This window comes from Saccopteryx leptura, chromosome 2, assembly GCF_036850995.1.
Source record: "Saccopteryx leptura isolate mSacLep1 chromosome 2, mSacLep1_pri_phased_curated, whole genome shotgun sequence".
Lineage (NCBI taxonomy): Eukaryota > Metazoa > Chordata > Mammalia > Chiroptera > Emballonuridae > Saccopteryx > Saccopteryx leptura.
In genome coordinates this window covers 333,748,931-333,770,001 of record NC_089504.1, presented here as the reverse complement: position 1 = coordinate 333,770,001, position 21,071 = coordinate 333,748,931, and the positions used below count along the sequence as shown (strand labels likewise).

The 21,071-nt window shown below is 45.6% G+C and overlaps 1 protein-coding gene and 1 pseudogene across 1 annotated transcript in view; one reads left to right on the top strand and one right to left on the bottom strand.

Moving 5' to 3' along the window:
- Window positions 1–21,071, top strand: part of NXN (nucleoredoxin) — a 173,967-nt gene that overhangs the window by 18,505 nt on the left and 134,391 nt on the right. The gene's annotated exons all lie outside the window — the stretch shown is intronic.
- Window positions 19,354–19,511, bottom strand: LOC136394297 (small ribosomal subunit protein eS27-like; annotated as a pseudogene).

The window sequence follows — 21,071 nt, the reverse complement described above, 5'->3', positions numbered from 1 at the left end:
AAGCTTTCTGGAAAGAATAACTTGAAAGTGACCTTTTGCCTGGCCTGTGGTGGCGCAGTGGATAAAGTGTTGACCTAGAACGCTGAGGTTGCTAGTTCGAAACTCTGGGCTTGCTTGGTCAAGGCACGAATGGGAGTTAATGCTTCCTGCTCCTCCCCCTCGTCCGTCTCTGTCTCTCTCTGTCTCTCTCTTTCTCTCTCTCTCTCTCTCTCCCCCTCTCTCCCCTCTTTAAAAAAATGAATAAATAAAATCTTTTAAAAAAGTGACCTTTTAAAATGGGGTGTGTGTGAGGGGAGGATAGTCCAGTGGATTAAGAAAGAAAGATATTCTGGATATAAATAACCATGTGGGAATGAAGGGTAAAGTTGAGAAGGAGAAAGTTCATTTGATCCAGCTAGAGAGAGTAAGTATGGGATGAAGAATGACGATGCATGTTTTGAAACCTGATGAGTGGCAGAGGCTCCCCATGCTCAGTGGGAACATGTTTACCTTTTATAAGGAAAACAAACGTTCCTTTGGCAGGTGGCCAGGAAAACACGTTTTAGGTGATGCTGACCTGGAGGTGCGATCCTGTGCGTGGAGGCTCTGGGAAGCTGACTTCAGTGTTCAGTTTGCAAGGTGATGGCGGCCTCTCTTAGTGGTTGGGGCATGGAATGAGAAGGGAGGCTTGGATTCCAGACATGCCACATAGCAAGAAACAGATGCTTCTACCAAGATGGCCAAACTCAAACCCAAGAATCTCATCCTGGGCCAGGTTGCAAAAATGCATTTTCTAGACCCTTAGATCATAAAGAAGAAACTCTGGGTGAATGTCTTCTGTTTGTAAAATAAAGCAAAGGAAACTCCTCTAGGAATTTTCCACTACTGTATAGTGTTGGGGAGAGGGAGGGGGAGTGATGACAGGGACTAAGAAGCTCCCAAACCAGATTTCTCACTTCGTATGGGTTCACGTTACAAAATCAAGTTTGTGCTTTTCATTGCTTTGTATTGGCACTGCCCATCCTCAGTCAGTCACATGTTTTGTGAGTGTCTCAGTTGCCTCAGGCAGTGTCAGGATGCAGAGAAAATAATGACAGAGTCCCTGCTCTTACAGGCATTTATAATTTAGTTGTGGAGATAAAGCGTTACACACACAGATACATACACATTTAGAGTCTATAGGATGACATCTGGAATGGGATGAGGTTGCTCTGAGAACCTAAGAGTCCTGTGACCTGGTCAGACAGCAGCCGGAGAGGCTGACCCCTCTGGTGCATGACCTGCCTCAGCTGCATCTCTCCTACCTCTCTAGCCTTGAGATCTTGGGCAAGTTACTGTAATCTTTTGTGTGTGTGTGTGTGTGTGTGTGTGTGTGTGTGTGTGACGGAGACAGACAGGGACAGACAGACAGGAAGGGAGAGAGATGAGAAGCATCAGTTCTTCGTTGCAACACCTTAGTTGTTCATTGACTGCTTTCTCATATGTGCCTTGACCGGAGAGCTACAGCAGAGTGAGTGAGTGAGTCCTTGCTCAAGCCAGTGACCTTGGGCTCAAGCCAGTGACCTTTGGGCTCAAGCCAGTGACCCTGGCATCATGTCTATGATCCCACGCTCAAGTTGGATGAACCCATGCTCAAGCCAGTGAGTGACCTCAGGGTTTCGAATCTGGGTTGTCTGCGTCCCAGTCTGATACTCTGACCACTTTGCCACCGCTTGGTCAGGCTACTTTAATCTTTTGATGCTGTGGTTTCCCCATCTGTAAAATTGGAATGATAACAGTACATACCCTGTAGAGTTGCTGTGGAGATTTGAGATGACACATAATATCAAGAGCCATGAGCACTGGGAGAGGCACGTGGAAACTGGTAGGAAGGTGGTAACTACCATTCCGCCAGACCAGAAGGTTTCTAAGGGCAGGGGCTCTGTGCTCTTCATTATTGTGTCACTCATACTCAATACATTTGGGGTAACTTATTAGGAAATATTTGGCCCAAATATTTATTGGAAGAAAGAGGGAATGGTTTGGACTGAGAATTGAAGAGCTGGCAGGGTTCCAGTAGGGAGAGGAATGGAATGCCAAGCATTAAAGGTGAGTCTCAAAGTTAAACAAAGGCATGCATTCTTCTTTATGTTTGTGCTGTAGTCATAAACAAACAGTTTTGTTATATAACATGCAGCAGTGTTAAATTGGTGAGGAGACTGAGGCCCAGAGAGGAGGTGGCTATGTGGCTTCCCGAGCTCCTAGGTTCTAGGTCTCCTTATTGCTGGATCAGTGCTATTCCTTGGCATGTTTTCTGGCAGCCCTTTTAAAAAAAGGGCCAAGCAGTGACTGTGAGAGCTTACCAAATTTTGCTCCTAGAACAGAGAGATAAGCATTCTGAAAAAAGAGAAATGTCATAGTCCTAATTTTCCTGAGTAATTTTGTGTATCTTGGCCTCTCGAAAGCAGGACGAGTTCCCTGGTCCCCGGAGCCTATTCCTGAGAGCGGAGTCATTTTCCTATGGAAGGGCTGGGGTCAGGCCGGGGGTGCCAGTCAGACCTCCTCGGTGGAAAGCCTCAAGTGGCTGTAACTCATTGCTGTAAAAACAAACATGTTACCTCCCCGAACAACAGCAGGGAGCACTTAAGAAACGGGTTACCAGGGCTGAATTATGGGAAACGTAAAGAAAGGAATTAAAAAAGAGCCAGGTGCTTCAATTTGTGCATCTGGGCTGATGAGACCCTGAAGTGTTAAATAGAAATTCCATTCTGATGACACGAGGCTACAGTATTTTTTCCTGTTGGGCCAGCGGGGAGGGAGAGGAGGAGGCGCGTTATCCTGGGGCCTGTCCAGGCAGTTAGTGTCCTTCTCGTGTTGAGGGACAGCTGGGACCTGAACCCTTGGCACCTGGCCCTGGGGCCTGGGGTCATGGGAATTTGCCCTATGCTTTGAGGTGGTTATTCCAACCTGAGCAGGAAGATAAAAACCAGAGTAGAGAAGAGCAGAGTCGGCATGGGGCAGCGTGAACACATACTTGGCTTCAACCTCAAGAGTTTGGAAAGGGGGCTGCTGGCGGAGGCCAGCTGTTTCACTAGAGGGAGAACTGACGTTCTGAAACTTAGGGAATTGTTTCTAAAGCCAGTTCTTATTACTGGGTTATATTGGTGTGTGTTAAATATGTATTTTAAAATGTTTACTTATTGATTGATTTTAGAGAGAGAAAGGGAGAGCGATAGAAACATCAATTTGTTGTTCCACTTGTTTATACATTCATTGGTTGATTCTTGTATGGGCCCTTATGAGAGATTGAACTCACAGCCTTGGTGTACTGGGATGACATTCTAACCAACTAAGCTACCTGGCCAGGGCTGAAGTACTTTCTGAAACCCGACACAGGTATTCTTGAAGCTGTGATTTCGCAGTTTGCTATATACAAGGAGATCTGACATGGAGCTAAACTGCCTGTATGCATGCATGGTCATCTCCCTCCATGGTGACTGTGTATGGAACTTATTTCATATGTGCCTCTGTTTAAAGACACCTTATTCAATATAAATTGTCAATTCAGTAATATTGAACTTTTGGCCTCAGCATTCACTGTACCCCATGCCTGAATGAAGCTCATCTGACACACTTGTTTTCTTCATAAGGCACATACATCACAACCATTTTGCACTTAGGAACACTAGACAGCACTTCAGCACTATGCTTGGGGGCCATTTTAAACAGTGAAATCACCAAAAAAAAAGCACAATAATGGGGCAATAAACAGACTGCCAAAGGGACACTTTACAGTATGAGTTGAAACAAGAGGGCAGAGTGTTGCCTTTTTGTAAAATTCATTTTAGATGGGGGGGGGGGAGACAGAGAGAGAGAGAGAGAGAATGGAAAAGAGCAGAAACCTTCTATTCCCATATGTGCCTTAACCAGGCAAGCCAGAGGTTTCGAACCAGCAACCTTAGCGTTCCAGATTGATGATTTATCCACTGTGCCACCATAGGTCAGACTGAGTATTGCCTTGTTTAACTTCAACTGGTAATGTGTGGCAGGTGACTCAGATTTTTTACCACCCTGTGCATGTCTGTGAATGACCGTAAAGGTGTCACTAAATCGATTTGGGGGTTACAAAATATTTTAACAAGTAGATGAATTCACAAATACAGAATTCTTGAATAATGAGGCTCAACTAGACCCATTTTCCAAAGTATTATCCTAAATATGCAGAATTACCTCTAGAACTTATTACTGCGTGGCTTTTGGACCCACTCTTTTAGCAAGTTCCTTTATTCTCTCCTTTTTAAAAAATGTTTATTTTATTGATTTTATAGAGAGGAAGGGAGAGAGTGAGAGAGAGAGATAGGAACAGCTGTTGCTGTATGTGCCCTGACCAGGGTTTGAACCAGCAACTTCTGTGCTTCTGGATGATATTTTAACCAACTGAACTATCTGGCCAGGACACTTTCCCCACCTTTTTAATTCTAGGGTTATTTAAAAAATTAGAAAATTCAAATCAGCAAAAGGAAAAATACTTAAAATCACCAAAATACCACCAACTGGAGATCATTATTATATATACTTTACTGCCTCTTCTCAGAGTTTTTTTCCAGAGTTGTTGTTTTTATTTTTTACTGAGACAGAGAGGGATAGACAGGGACAGACAAACAGGAATGGAGAGATGAGAAGCATCAATCATTAGTTTTTTGTTGCGCATTACGACACCTTAGTTGTTCACTGATTGCTTTCTCATATGTGCCTTGACTGTGGGGCTACAGCAAACCCAGTAACCCCTTGCTCGAGCCAGCGACCTTGGGTCCAAGCTGGTGAGCTTTGCTCAAACCAGATGAGCCCACGCTCAAGGTGGCGGTGACCTTGGGGTCTCGAACCTAGATCCTCCGCATCCCAGGCCAACATTCTATCCACTGTGCCACCACCTGGTCAGGCGAGTTTTTATTGAAAATATATATCCGTCATCTATACTCTTGCACATTTTATTTATGTATATACATAAACATGTATGTTTAAAACAAAAGTAGTCTTATACCATGCTTCCTATGATGTCACCTACAGTTTGCAGTTCCTCACTGCTGGAGACTAAAGGGAGAGGTAGGAGTGAGTGGTGGAGGAGGAGGCCAGATAGACAAGTGGGGGGGGCAGCAAATGAAAGGACATCAGGGTGTAGGACTGTGTCTTGATGGGGACCACTGGAGGGTTCTAAGCAGGGACATTTCCTGAAGATTAGATATAAAATCATGGTAGTGCTCTGGCCGGATAGCTTGGTTGGTTAGAACAGTTCGATCGCCGGTCAGGACACATACAGGAACAGATTGATGTTCCTGTCTCTCTCGCTCTCTCCCTTCCTCTCTCTCTAAAATCAATCAAAAGTTTTTAAAAAAGATCTATTGGGCCTGACCAGGTGGTGGCGCAGTGGATAGAGCGTCGGACTGGGATGTGGAAGGACCCAGGTTCGAGACCCCGAGGTCACCAGCTTGAGCACGGGCTCATCTGGTTTGAGCAAAAAGCTCACCAGCTTGGACCCAAGGTCGCTGGCTCGAGCAAGGGGTTACTCGGTCTGCTGAAGGCCCACGGTCAAGGCACATATGAGAAAGCAATCAATGAACAACTAAGGTGTCACAACGAAAAACTGATGATTGCTGCTTCTCATCTCTCTGTGTTCCTGTCTGTCTGTCCCTATCTATCCCTCTCTCTGACTCTGTAAAAAAACAAACAAACAAACAAACAAACAATTAAAAAAAAAGATCTATTGGCCCTGGCCGGTTGGCTCAGTGGTAGAGTGTTGGTCTGGCGTGCAGGAGTCCCAGGTTCAATTCCCGGTCAGGGTACACAGGAGAAGCGCCCATCTGCTTCTCTACCCCTCCCCCTCTCCTTCCTCTCTGTCTCTCTCTTCCCCTCCCACAGCCAGGGCTCCATTGGAGCAAAGTTGGCCTGGGCACTGAGGATGGCTCCATGGCCTCTGACTCAGGCGCTAGAATGACTCTGGTTGCAACAGAGCAATGCCCCAGATGGGCAGAGCATCGCCCCCTGCTGGGCATGCCGAGTGGATCCCGGTCGGGCGCATGCTGGAGTCTGTCTGACTGCCTCCCTGTTTCCAACTTCAGAAAAAAAAAAAAAAAAGATTATTAAAAAAAGAAAGAAAACCGCCCTGGCCGGTTGGCTCAGCGGTAGAGCGTCGGCCTAGCGTGCGGAGGACCCGGGTTCGATTCCCGGCCAGGGCACACAGGAGAAGCGCCCATTTGCTTCTCCACCCCTCCGCCGCGCTTTCCTCACTGTCTCTCTCTTCCCCTCCCGCAGCCAAGGCTCCATTGGAGCAAAGATGGCCCGGGCGCTGGGGATGGCTCTGTGGCCTCTGCCCCAGGCGCTAGAGTGGCTCTGGTCGCAACATGGCGACGCCCAGGATGGGCAGAGCATCGCCCCTGGTGGGCGTGCCGGGTGGATCCCGGTCGGGCGCATGCGGGAGTCTGTCTGACTGTCTCTCCCCGTTTCCAGCTTCAGAAAAATGAAAAAGAAAAAAAAATTAAAAAAAAAAAAAAAAAAAAAAAAAAAAAAAAAGAAAGAAAGAAAACCATGGTGGCTGTGTAGACAGTGGATTGAGGAAGAGAGACTAGAGCCACACTGCCCAATATGGTAGCTGTGTGGCTGTGAGCACTGCAGTGGGGTAGTCCTAACTGAGGTGTGCTGTGTTAAATATATACTGAGTATCAATGACAGGGTATTAAAAAAAAGAATGTAAAATATCTCAGTAATCCTTATATCAATTATACGTTGCAATGATATGTTGAGTTTTTAAAAAACTTTTTAATGTGGTTACTAAAAAAATTTGGATTGCTTGTATTTCTTTTTTTTTGCATTTTTCTGAAGCTGGAAACAGGGAGAGACAGTCAGACAGACTCCCGCATGCGCCCGACCGGGATCCACCCGGCATCTACCCGGCACGCCCACCATGGGGCGACACTCTGCCCACCAGGGGGCGATGCTCTGCCCATCCTGGGCGTCGCCATGTTGCGACCAGAGCCACTCTAGCACCTGAGGCAGAGGCCACAGAGCCATCCCCAGCGCCCGGGCCATCTTTGCTCCAATGGAGCCTTGGCTGCGGGAGGGGAAGAGAGAGACAGAGAGGAAAGCGCAGCGGAGGGGTGGAGAAGCAAATGGGCGCTTCTCCTGTGTGCCCTGGCCGGGAATCGAACCCGGGTCCTCCGCACGCTAGGCCGACGCTCTACCGCTGAGCCAACCGGCCAGGGCCTGCTTGTATTTCTGTTCAACAGCACTAGACCAGAGTGGGGAAGATGAAGAGAGCCGACTCCAGGGTGGTGGGATGGGCATGGGAAGGATAGGAAGTAGATAGGAGGTGCATTAGAAGATAAACTTCATGGCTGTGTCCTGGCTTTGGAGGGTGCTATGGACTGAATAGTTACTTACATACCTCCCAAATTCATGTGTTGAAGTCCTAAACCAACCCCAATGTGTTGGTATTTGGAGATGCGGCCATTGGAAAGTAATTAGATTTAGATGAAGCCATGAGGGTGGGGCCCCCACCATGGGTGAATGCCCTTATAAGAACAGGAGATCAGAGCTTGCTCCCCCACCCCACTCCCCATCCCCATGTGAGCGCACATAAGAGCAAGAAGGCAGCTGTCTACAAACCAGGCAGGAGGGCCCTTTCCCGACACCGAATTCGCCAGCACCTTGGGTCTTGGATTTCTGCGAATCTCGAGAATGGGGAGAAAGAATGTCTTGTTGAAGCTGCCCAGTCTGTGGTTTGTTATGGCAGCCCGAGCTGACTAAGATGGGGTGAAGCAGGCAGGAGTTAATGGCATCAAGGTATGTCACCGACTAAGATAGGGAGAATGGAAGCGGGTTTTGGTTTGTGGAGGAGGCTAGGGAAAGTAAAAGCAGGTAGAGATATTCAGCTGGCCAGTGGCCTGTTTACAGCAGCTGTGCCTGAGACAGACCTGTGGGTCACCCGCAAATAGAGGCATGGGAGGGACTGAGAGTTCCAGAGAGTTTGTGGAGAGAGAAGGAGGTGGCCCCCAAGGGGAGGCCCTGGGGAGCATCACTGTGGCCCTGGGGACAGGACAGCAGGACAGAGAAAGGATACAAGTAGGAGGAGATCACAGAGGCCAACGAACATCAGAGAGGGGGGTGAGCATGAAATACAGAAAGAGGACTATAAATCTTCAGTAGTTGATCTATACTTTATTATGGTTAATAATAACACTTAACACTTATGCAGCATTTCCTTGGTGGCAGGCACAGCGCTGCAGACTTCACCCAGTGGCCCCGTGGGGCACCTACTGTTGTTACCCCACTGGACGGCAAGGAGACCGAGGTACAGGGATGTGAAGTTACTTGCCCAGAGTCATGTAGTAAATGGCACCTGCAGGGCTCCAGCCTTCATCTCTCTGACCCATCCAGTACCTACAGTTTGACCTAAACGGTTTTTTGTTTTGTTTTTTTTTGCAATTTCCAGACTTGCCTGGGTAAGAAGTAGGTAAGTGTCCTGTCAGCCTCAGTCACAGTCAATTAAACCAGTGTTTTTTAACCATTGGTCTGCAGACCTGTGTCAGTCTGTGAAAGAGTTAACCACCCAGATGTTGTATGAAAGTTACACCTGTTCATGAAAGAGTTAAGCACCCTGATGTTGTAAGAACATTATAGACCCAATGATTATAGACTATAATCTTCATATAGTATCAGGGTGGTTAACTCTTTTGTGGACTGGCGCGAAGTTTCTGGCAGATAGATACTGAATAAAGCCACAAAAAAAATTCTACCCTTCCTTGAGCACTGGCCTTGGGGGAGCAATGATGATGGATGGCAAATTGTGGAGAATTTTTTTGGCATTCCAGGGTGCTGAGGTCAGTGTGTGTGTGAGCCAAGTGGCACTGGTTTTCAGGGCTCAGGCTCTGCTCCTAAGACAGCCGGCCGCTGTTCAGGCTCGGTGAGCGGCCGTGCCTTCCCATCCTGGGTGCTTTGCGGCTGTTGTTGACTGGGCTGTGCCTGTTGCTTTCCTGCGTTTAGTCACTTCTGGCCTTATGGCAGTTCCACTAAAGAACCCCCGGGACCCCAGGCCAAAGGCAGGGCTGGAAGGGCTCCTGTCATCCGTCCCTCTGGGCCAGACTTGCCTTTCCGTGAGGAATGCCGCCCCCACCCCCAGCCCTGCCCAGACTCCTGTCTGAGGTTTTACTGTTTCGCTCACTTCCATACATGGAAGTGGGGCTGCCAGCCTCAGCCGGGAGGGAGAGCGCCTGCAGCAGGACGTTTGTTTCCCCGCAGCTGACAGGCACCCCTGGCTCACATTGTAAAATAAGGGTATTTATTGAAAAAGACCAGGAATTTAAACCATACATGTCTGCAAAAAAAGAGAACTTGAGCATCTCGGCAGAGAGAATAGTGAGTAAAAATTGCAGTCTAGTTCCTGAAGGCTGTGGGTCCAACACTTGTCTCCAACTTTGTGATTGTTAGAAAGTTCTAATAAAGTGAGCAATAGATTTTCAAATCTTAAACTAGGTAAAGAAGCTTTCTAGGGGAGAGGAGGTTCAGTCCATAAACATATTAGTGTGTACTTATTAACATGTATGAGCATATACATATTTTTCTCATTGATTTGAAAAAGAAAAGGAAATCTGAGGGGGTGAGCCAAAACGTAGAAGTGCTCTGATGAAACAGGAATGACAAGCAGTCAACAGCAATATAAGAGTTTCTTTGGTTCTTTCAAGAAAATGCTTTTATAATGCACAGTACTATGGTTCTACCTGTTTTTGTTTTGTTTATTTTTTTCTTAAATGAACAAAGATTGGACCTTGTAGAAGTTAGGCTGCTAGAAGTAATAATGGTTGACAATAGTGGATTCTGAAGTAGTTTTAGGAAATAATGACTGTAGTATATTTCTTATGTAACTCTCTTTACTGGTTTGGTACATAGTTTATTGGTCCTCTTGTGCCAAATTTACCATATTATCTGGTTCTTTTCCCTGCTACCATCTTAGGCCAGTTTTTTTGGATATATTTTCCTGGGTTTTCTTTGTACTCTGCCTCACATCTCTGAGATTTGTTAAAGAGTGGAAGCTGAATTATTTGAAAGCCATAATTCAAGATTGTAAAATTCTGGAAGCACACGATGAACTCTGGTTTTGTTTTTGGGAACTGGATGAGGGACTGGAAAGCTGATGCTGGCCTGACAGCCCCCCCCCCCCCATTCTAGATACTGTTTCCTGCCTTGGAGAGGAGATTAAAAATAAAATCAAGCCTTCTAGTTCTTTCTGACTGTGATTTATTTTGAGCTTAAAATAACAAACTTTAAACATCTTGATCTCTATCCTCACTCCCCCTGCCCCCCCACTGAATCCCTCCTTCCCTCCATTCCTCCGCCCTCCCTCCCTCCCTCTCTCCCTCCCTTCCTTCTCTTTTCTTTACTCTTTTTTTCTTCCTTCTTTCCTTCCTTCCTGTCTTTCTTTTCTTCTCTCTCTCTCTCTCTTTTTCTTTTTTTTTATTTCAGGACTGTCCCCAAACTGTTTTTTTATTATTATTTTTTAAATTTCATTTTAGAGACTGGGGAGAGAGAAAGAAACATCTCTCTGTTCTTGTATGTGCCCTGACTGGGTTAAACTGGCAATCTCTGCATCAGGACTATGCTCTAACCAACTAAGCTATCTGGACAGGGCACTGAATCCCTTTCTTTAATTGCAAAAAATGATTTTGAAATTCTTCCTTGATCCTTTCCTGCCTCCAGAGAAAGGGGTAAATGGGCACCAGTTTTATGGCTACAGTCTCGTGATGTTTATCTGAATTCCTTCTCTTGCTCTTTTGCTAGTTAAAAGATTCCCTTCTGGCCTGACCAGGCGGTGGCGCAACGGATAGAGCGTCGGACTGGGATGCGGAGGACCCAGGTTGGAAACCCTGAAGTTGCCAGCTTGAGCGCAGGTTCATCTGGTTTGAGCAAAGCTCACCAGCTTGGACCCAAGGTCGCTGGCTTGAGCAAGGGGTCACTCGGTCTGCTGTAGCCCCCATGGTCAAGGCACATATGAGAAAGCAATCAATGAACAACTAAGATGCCGCAATGAATAATTGATGCTTCTCATCTCTCTCTCTTCCTGTCTGTCCCTATCTGTCCCTCTCTCTGTCACACACACACAAAAAAATAAAAGATTCTCTTCTGTGACAGATGAATGTGTATTCAGAGGACATTGAATTTGTAAAGTGGATAGAATTGCTTCTGAGTTAAAGGACTTTTTTAAAGCAGCCTCTTTTTCCCTTCTTTAAAAAAAAACGATTTCGGAAGCATCAGGCTATCATCAACCTACTAATTGTCCTGCTTGGTTCTCCAAGCAGGACTAAGACTTGGGGCAAATTACTTCTGGTTGTTGAGCTGTTAGACCTCAGCTTTATCCTTCCAGAAGCTGCTGGCCAAATGGCTGTTATCACAAAGTATCGGGCCTGCAAGGGGCCTTGCACACACCGCAGCTGCTGTTCCCAGGCTGGAACTTGGGCTAAGTCCTCAGCCTTCTGGGGGTGGGGATAGGGTGGAGGCCCTCACTTTGCTGCCCTTTCCAGATTGAGGAAGGGAAGTGGGCTCTAGCAGAGGCCAATGGAGGGAAGAGGAGACTCTGCTCTTCCAGTTCTGAAGTGTGGGTTCCATATTATTGTGGAGAATACAGTTCTCAATCTCACAGTGCAGGAGGGAGAGGCAGGGACCCCAGTTCTGTTAGGTTTACTTCAAGAGCTTTGTTCCAAGTGAAACATCAAGTGGAAATTTTCTTTTTATTTAAGTGAGAGGATGAGAGATAGACAGACTTCCACATGTGCCCCAACTGGGGTCCTCCCTGTGACCCCCATCTGGGGCCCATACTCACAACTGAGCTATTTTTAGCACCTGAGGTGGATGCACTCAAATCAATCAAGCCATGGCTGTGGGAAGAGAAGAGAGAGAGAAAGGGGGAGGAGGAGGGGAGGAAAGCAGATGGTCACTTCTCCTGTGTACCCTGACTGGGAATCAAACCTGGGACATCCACGTGCCAGGTCAATGCTCTACCATTGAGCCAACTGGCCAGGGCCGTATGTGGTAATTTTCAAACACATTCCCAGTGCTTGTTCATTGTTGTATCCCCAGCATATAGCACAGTGCCTGGTACATGAGGCTGCACTATGTAAAACTAGTTAAATGCATGGGAAACTCATCCTGTCTGCTCATAATGTCCAGGACAGTGAGTAGATACAGTCTCTTAGTTCCATTCATACACAGAGTCAGAGAAAGCTGTCAGTTGTATCCTGTGTTCCCATATCAAGTCTTGTATGAAGTTATGCAGCTTTGGTCCATTCCCGATAGTGTCCTGATGATTATTGTTAATGTGCTTTTAGGTCACTACTGTACTCAGATATCTGCTGCTTTGTGATCTAGAATGAGACACTTAAATGAAAGGGGACGCTGAGAATATGTAATCATAACAAGTAGAAGAATTACAGGTTATATTTACTGGGTATGCACTTTGCCAGGCCCTATCTCACGGCCTTGTTTGTACTTACTTCATTCTCATGTAACTCTTTGAGTGAGGCACTCTCGGACTAAGTTTTTTTCTCGGTCGTGCTGATAAGTGGTTGAGCCAGTATTTGAACTCTGGCCTTTTGCCTATGCTGTGCTGAATTGCTAACTGACCAAGGCTCTCACTTCAGCAGGTGCCTTCCATGTGCCAAGCACAGAAATGGAAAGTACTTTACTTGTGCTGCCTCATTTAATTTTCACAGGAACCCTATGTGTATGTTACATGCCGTTGAGTTGTTTTCAACTCCTAGTGACCCTATGAATGAATTATGACTACAATGTCTTATCCTCAACACACCTGCTCAGCTCCTTTAAACTCATGCCTATGGCTTCTGTTATGAGTCAGTCCATCTCATATTTGATCTTCCTCTTTTCCTGCTGCCTTTGATTTCCCCCAGCGTTACTGTCTTTTCCAAAAGAACCCTGCCTTCTTATGACGTGCCTGAAGTAGGATAACTTCAGTTTTATAATTTTTGCCTCCAGCAGTGTTTCAGGCTTATTTTGCTATGGAACCCACTTGTTTGTCTTTCTGGTGGTCCAAGTTATCTGTATAGCTCTCCTCCAACACTATATTTCTAATGAATCAATCTTTTTCTTACCAGCTTTCTTCACTGTCCAACATTCACATGTGTACATAGTAATTGGGAATACGAGGGTGTGTGTGATCTTAGCCTTGGTCTCGAATGGCACATCTTTGTTCTTGGTGATCTTTCCTAATTCTTCTATTTCTGTCCTTCTGAGTCTCACCTTTCTTTTGATTTCTTGGTTGCATTCTCCATTTGAATTGATGATTGATCCACGGTAAGCAAAATCTTTAACAGTACCCACTGAGCTAATAAGTGGCAGAATCACTTGATCAGTTTCCTACAAAGCCTATTCTTTTTCTCTGTGTCTCACCATGTCTGAGGGAGAGAATGGTGGTAGGCACATTTGGGAAGCACATACGGCCCCTGTCTTCCAGCAGGAATTTCTCAGTGAGGGTGTTACTGAGGATAACGCAGGCTGGGTCTTGAGCTTACCAAACAGACTCCTGGAAAGAGAGTTCAGGAGAGTGATTGAAATCCCTCCGTTCTTTGAAAAAGGCCTTCTGGACTTTCAAGCACATAGACACCATCAACCCCTTGTCTTTTAGTTAACCCAGCTCCCCCCCGACACACACACACACACACACACACACACACACACACACACACACACACACACACACGTCTATCCCTACCCCAGAGAAGAATTCTGTGGCAGCAAAGAAAGAGCCTTTTGAGCAGCCACCAGGGTGAAAGCAGCCAAGGTTCCAGGATCACAGGGACACTTCCAGCCTGTGGTTTGCTGCTTTAACTCAAAGAAGCTCTTGATTGGCTGATCATCTCTGAAAGATTAGAATTTTTCTGAAAGGGCAGAATTGACAAGATTCTAGAGAAAGAATGTAAAAATAATAATCTGAGAGGTAGCAATGGTAGCAAATGGGAGCGGTCTGCCCCAGACGTGTGATGGTGGGAAGAGGTACTAGGAGGGCTGTGCACCCTGTGTGCTGTGCCTACCTTCGGGCACTTTCACTGGACCTCTCTGTTCATTACGTTGGGGAAAACATCTATACCTGTAGTATCCACTGACTTTTCAGTGTTTAATTTCTAACTGTAATCTGGAAAACGTTTATTCCTCAAGTTTCTGCTTGGAATCATAAGACATACTATAATATAGGGCAGCAAGCTCAGATACCTACTGTGACTTAATTGCATGAAACACGGGGAATTTCTATAGGGACCTTCCTTGTGTGCTTTGAAGCACAGGAATACTCTCTTTCACAAAGAAACATGTTCCTTGCCTGTTTCTCTGGAAACATATTTTCTAACCTTTGATAGTGACTTGAGAAAGGATTTCAGTTTTTTTTTTTAATTTAGAAATTAAATTTAATGGGGTGACATTGGTCAATAAGAACACATAGCTCTGCCTGACTGGTGGTGGCACAGTGGATAGAGCATCGACCTGGGATGCTGAGGGTCCCGAGTTTGAAACCCTGAGGTTGCCGACTTGAGCACGGGCTCATCTGACTTGAGGGTAAACTCACCTGCTCACCTGCATGGGATCATCTAAATCAGTGGTAGTCAACCTGGTCTCTACCGCCCACTAGTGGGCGTTCCAGCTTTCATGGTGGGCAGTAGCGGAACAACTAAAGTATAAATAAAAAGATAGATTTAACTATAGTAAGTTGTTTTACAAAGATTTATTCTGCCAAACAGTGAAAATCTGACATAAAGTTCTTGGTAAGTAATTATTATTATATGCTTTAACTTGCTGTAACTCTGCTTTATAAATTTTATAAAGTTACTTCCCTACTTTATAAATCACCATTACTGTGGAACCGGTGGGCGGTTAGAAAATTTTACTACTAACAGAGATACAAAAGTGGGCAGTAGGTATAAAAAGGTTGACTACTCCTGATCTAAATGATAACTGTAGTTGCTGGCTCAAGTCCAAAGGTCACTGGCTTGAGCCCAAGGTACTGATTTGAGCAAGGGGTCACTGACTCAGCTTTGAGTCCTCTGGTCAAGGCACATATGAGAAGCAAACAATGAACAGCTAAAGTGATGCAACTACGAGTTGATACTTCTCCTCTCTTTCCCTTCTTGAATCAATCTCTCTCTCTCTCTCTCTCAAAAAAAAAAAAAAAAAAAAAAAAAAAAAGTATGTAGCCTTATTGTGTAAGCAATAGCGTAAAGTGTGAGTCTGGAGGTGATAGGTAGTTGAGGGGCCTGCAGCAGACTGGTGAGAACATGCTTCATCTCAAAGGAACAGCCATGCTGGAATGCAGACCTGGTTGGTCAGATTTTTCAAAACGTTTACAAAATGTGAAACCTGATTTCTGAGTGTTGTTAATTCATTTTTTTTTTTTTTTGACAAGGACAGAGGGAGAGTCAGAGAGGGACAGATGAGGACAGACAGGAAGGGAGAGAGATGAGAAGCATCAGTTCTTTGTTGCAGCACCTTAGTTGTTCATTGATTGCTTTCTCATACGTGCCTTGACCTGGGGGCTAGATTAGAGTGAGTAACCCCTTGCTCAAGCCAGTGACCTTGGGCTCAAGCTAGTGACCTTGGGCTCAAGCTGGTGAGCCTACGCTCAAGCCCGTGACCTCAGGGTTTCGAACCTGGGTCCTCTGCATCCCAGTCCGACATTCTATCCACTGTACCATCGCCTGGTCAGGCTCAAATTTTTTTAAAAAAGATTTTGTTTATTGATTTGAGAGATATAGAGAGAAAGGATTGGAGGAGCAAGAAGTATCAACTTGCAGTAGTTTCTTCCTTTATGTGCCTTGACAGGGCAAGCCTGGGCCTCTAACCAGTGATCTCAGCGTTCCAGGTTGACGTTTCATCCATTGTGCCAGCATAGGTCAGGACAAATTTCAAACATTGTGCATGTGTTGAATGACACATCTAAGGGTCAGTTTGGCCCTTGAGTGGCCCCTTGGTGATTTTGACCTTCAGAGTTTTTACTGGTTAAGCGACTACCAACACTGTGCTCAGTTTGGACCTCGCAGTCTGTAGGGCACTGTGTGTGTGTTGGGAGTACTCAGGAAGACCCTGGGAACATTCAGGAAATGAAGTATATGTTTTCCAGGGAGTGTATAGTCTTCTTACAGAGAAATGGCCCTGCCTGGGTCAGCCATAAAGAACATACTCAGTAAAGAACGAGAGAAGCTGGCTTTCAGCCATGTAGGATGGTGTGGAAGGAGTCAAAAGGCAAGTCCAGATACCCTGGAGTGATCAGAGAAGGCCCCAGGGGGGCAGGACTTGCCATGGACCTGGAAGGGCAAGGGACAAGGAATATTTTAGGGAGACTTCCCAGTGTGAGCTCAAAAGTGGTCATAACACACACTTTTTAATTTCTTTCTTTCTTTCATTCATTCATTTATTTATTTTACAGAGACAGAGAGTGAGTCAGAGAGAGGGATAGACAGGGACAGAGATAGGAGCAGAGAGAGATGAGAAGCATCAATCATTAGTTTTTCATTGCGCGTTGCAACACCTTAGTTCATTGATTGCTTTCTCATATGTGCCTTGACCGTGGGCCTTCAGCAGACCGAGTAATCCCTTGCTCAAGCCAGCGACCTTGGGTTCAAGCTGGTGGGCTTTTGCTCAAACCAGATGAGCCCGTGCTTAAGCTGGCAACCTCGGGGTCTCGAACCTGGGTCCTCTGCATCCCAGTCCGACGCTCTATCCACTGCGCCACCGCCTGGTCAGGCACACACTTTTTGCATAGCACGTGACCATTTTCAGAGCACTTTCCCCAGTATGTATTTCTGACAGCAATTCTGGGTAATAAGGGAACTCACATTTGCAGAGACTGAGGAAAATATGCTAGGGCCTGAGCACCCTGCCAAGGCTTTATGTCCTCTCCCCATATTATCCTTCAAACAACCCCGTGACGTTAATCCCTATTTTCAAGTGAGGAAATTGAGGCGCAGAGAATTAAAGTGATTTATTCAAGCGAAGCAAATCAGCAAGTGACAGAGGTGGGATTCAAGCCCAGGCCTGTCTTCCAAAACCCAACTTCCTTCCTTCACAAAAGTATTCTGGACCACACAGCTGTAAAAGACAGACCTAGGACTTGAACTCAGGTCCTGAGAGGGCCCCTGCTTGTTGGGAGTAGAGGAAATGAAGTCTGCACTGAGGGTGGGGCTGGAGAAGCAGGCTAGAAAGTTTATCTGAAATATACAATGATGTAAGCAGCCATTAAAGGGTTTTGAGCAGAGCCATGAGATGACTGTGGTATTGAAGGGAAATTTCTCTGGTATGATTTTGTTGGAGAAACTAGAGGGGGAAAGACGGGCCTTGGGAGGCTAATGAGAGGACGCGGGCCAGGGTGCTGACAGAGGGCACGGCTTGTCGCAGGGACAGGCCCGAAGGCCTGAGGAAATGGTTTCCAGCCCCTTTTGGCACTTCCACAAGTACTTTCAAGAGAAATGCTGCTGGTGGGAATCACTACTATGTTGTTATGACCAAGGCAACCATTCCTAGAGTTCTCTGGTGAGCTTTTTGGACATCTAACTCCATTTTTTTTTTAAAGTCCATTTTCATTTTGCACCCAATTTTCTCTTCTCAGTGTGTTTCACAGTTGGGAGGTGGTTTGTTGTTGTTGGTTTTAAGATTTTCCCCAGTGCGGCCCTCGCCTGAAAGAAAACACTGTCTTCGTTGGCCACAATTTAAAACATTTGACCTGTTCCCAAGCATTTCTGGATCTTTATCTTGGTTTAGTTTCTAAGAGTGAGGGATAGGAACTCGATGGGAATATCAACACAAAGCTTGGTATTTTTGAGGTGGAAATAAGGGGAGGGGCATCCTTCCCTCCCCACTTCTTTCACCACGTTCCCCCCAACTAACTGCCAGCAGAGGGACTTTCTCAGAACCAGAGAATTTGTCAGAGGTGAAAGTGCAAAAGCTCTGGTCACTCTTAGCAATTTGAAATAAGTAAACAACAACAAAAACTGACCATACTTTTGGCCTTGTGCTGTGTGTGTAACGGAAAGAGGTTTCCTCTGGCTCCAAGCATGACTGCCGGCGGAGACAGTGAGCAGGTGAGAGAAACCGCCACACGCACACGAGCTCGAAGCGCGGCCTTTGCAGCGGACAAGAAAAGAAACGTGTTTTGGAGGTAGTCCGTGTGCAGGGGTCTCAAACTCGTGGCCCGCGAGTTTGAGACCCCTGGTGTAGAGGGAGGGTCTGTTTCAGCTTTTTTGAAGTCAGAAGTATATTTTACTGCCTTGGAGTTTGGGGCTAATAAGGATGGAAAAGGAGCCTGAGTCACCTGGATTCTAAGCTCTCTGCATAGTTTTAGCAAGTTACGTAGCAGGTGATTTCTTCTTTTAAGTGTAAGAGTTATTGATCTAAATGACTTTTTAAAAAAAGCTATAGGTGCCCTGACTGGTGGCACAGTGGATAAAGTGCCTGGAGCACCGAGGTCGCCAGCTCAATCCTGAGGGCGCTGGCTTGAGCCACTGTCAGTGGCCTGACTGGTAGTGGCATGGGGATAAAGCATTGACCTAAAATGCTGAAGTCCCTGGTTTGAAGCCCCGAGGTTGCTGGCTTGAGCGAGGCACCATCCACACAATTCCAAAGCTGAGGACAAAGGTTGCTGGCATAGAAAGCCCAAGGTCACTGGCTTGAGCAAGGGGACACTGGTTTTGCCCCAATCCAGGCACATATGAGAAGCAGTCAGTGCACACTAAGGTGAAAGCAACTATGGGTTGATGCTTCTCACCCTCTCTCTCTCTCTCTTCCCCTCACCCCCCCTGAAAGATTTTATTTATTGATTTTATAGAGTGGAGGGGGTGGGGGACAAAAAGTATCAACTCACAGTTGCTTCACTTTAGCTGTCCATTGATTACTTCTCATATGTGCCTTGCCCAGGCAAGCCTGGGGTTTTGAACCAGCAACCTCCACATTCCAGGTTGACACTCTATCCGCTGTGCCACCACAGGTCAGCCCCCCCCCCCCCCGAAAGAAAGAAAGAAAAAAAGAAGCAATCAGTGGTACAACTAGGTAGAACGAGTTGATGCTTCTCTCTCTCTCAAAAAAAAATTAAAAATAGTTTGTAGACTATACATGACAACTTACCATTTTAGCCATCTTTAAGTGGCATAGAGTACTTTTACCTTGTCGTGTGCATCCATCACAACCATCCATCTCCAGAACCTTCTCATCTTCCCAAACCTAACCTCTGAATCTATTAAACAAGAACTCCTCATTCTCTCTCATTCTAGCCCCTAGCAACCACCACTGCTACTTTCTTTTTTTAATCCCAAAGGGGTTTACTGGGCTGGTCCCCCGTGTATCTTGATTCAGGAGCTTTTAGAGCTGCTTCTTTCTGGGGGAGCCTCCTTCTGTCAGCCTTGCTTTTCCTCCTGTAGACTGACGGAGGACAGTGGAGCAACCACCACACAAACTATCATTGGTGGATGGCTAAAGACAGGGGTGATTTTACAGCATCCTGTGCATTTCCCATCCATGAAGTCAGAACTGGGGCTCTGCACGAGGAGCGTCTTGTTGTGTTTCGTCTTCCCTTCTGGAGAGGGATGATGAAGAATCCTGAGCAGGAGGCGTGCTATTGTGGGGACACCGTCACCGCCTGAAAGGCCCACCATTCTGCTTTCCGTCTCTGTGAACGTGACTGCTCTAGGCACCTTATGTAAATAGAACCACATAGTATTTGTCCTTCTGTGTCTGGCTTATCTCACTTAGCGTAATATTTTTCAGTGTTCAGCTGTGTTGTAGCATGTGTCAGAATTTCCTTCATTTGTAAGCCCAATATGCCATTGTATATTTACACCACATTTTGCTTATCTAGTCATCTGTCGGTAGACAACTGAGCTAAATTTTAAGGTCTCTTCTAAACTTATGATTTCACAAATCTCTTATTTTCCCTTTGTAACCTCATTTTTTTTTTTCTGTCCATAACATAGGACTGGCAATTATGGATTCTTTGGTGGGAGGATTATTTAAAATTTTGTGAGTTTGCTTTTTTTTTTGAAGAGAGCGATATAATTTCATGACAAAGTGTTACTTGTTTTCAATGTCAGAAGGCTGAAAGAAGTAACTTAGAAAAAGTTTGTAAGTTTTGGAGAGCAGACCCACCTGGTGTGAGTGCCCAAGACCTTCCCAGGGAATCCTATCTGTCCTTCCAGAACCCTCTGGTCAGCAGATCTCCTTGGAGACTCCATTTCCCTGCCTGTGATTTTCCTCTGAAAGTCCTTGAACCAGGATTGTTAATATGGAGCTAGGAGCCATTTGTCCACAGGGTCACTTCGGTCACTTCATGCAGGACAAGCACCTCAGTTGAAAGATTTAAAGTTCACAAACATTTAAGTTGAGAGAGAATTATGAGACCTGAGAAGGAGCTTACCCTAATATTTACCTTTAGAAATTGATGGGTATTTAAAAATAGTGAAATATGTTGGCACAGAGAAGGGAGGATGGCGTCTAGCGCCTGCCTGTCCAGTAGTAAATTAAAGGAGGTAGACATCCTGTGAATTTACAGCTGTGCAGTGGAATCCCATTTCTAAGGGTTCTGGAAAGCCCGCTGGGTTGTTTGAAAATAAGGCAAACTGTAAGGTTCCAGGCCTGAGTCGTGAGTGAAGACACTTGTCGAGGTGGGTGATGGCTTTGTAAGCGGAGCTGCCTGTGTCCTCAATGGAAATGATTTTTAGCAGCACTGTTTTTGCATTTTAAAGTTGCCCCAGGCTCTTTTTTCTTGTTTTAACCAAAATATCTATTGGGATATTTTTTTATTTAAAAGTAATACAGGATCATTATAGACAATTGGAAAATACACACTGTACATAGAGGAGAAAGCCTTGTTGGCCTCTTACCATCGATTCTTTTGTCTCAAGTCAGCCTTACCTTTTTTCTGTTTGCATATTTTTGTGTAGGAATATATGCTTTAAAAAGATGATCTCTAATAGCTACACGTATTCCACTATATAAATACAGCATACTTTAACAAGTCCCCATTGTGGAGAACTTAGCCAGTTCCAAGTTTTGCTGTAATAATCGTTGCTATTGTAAAGTTT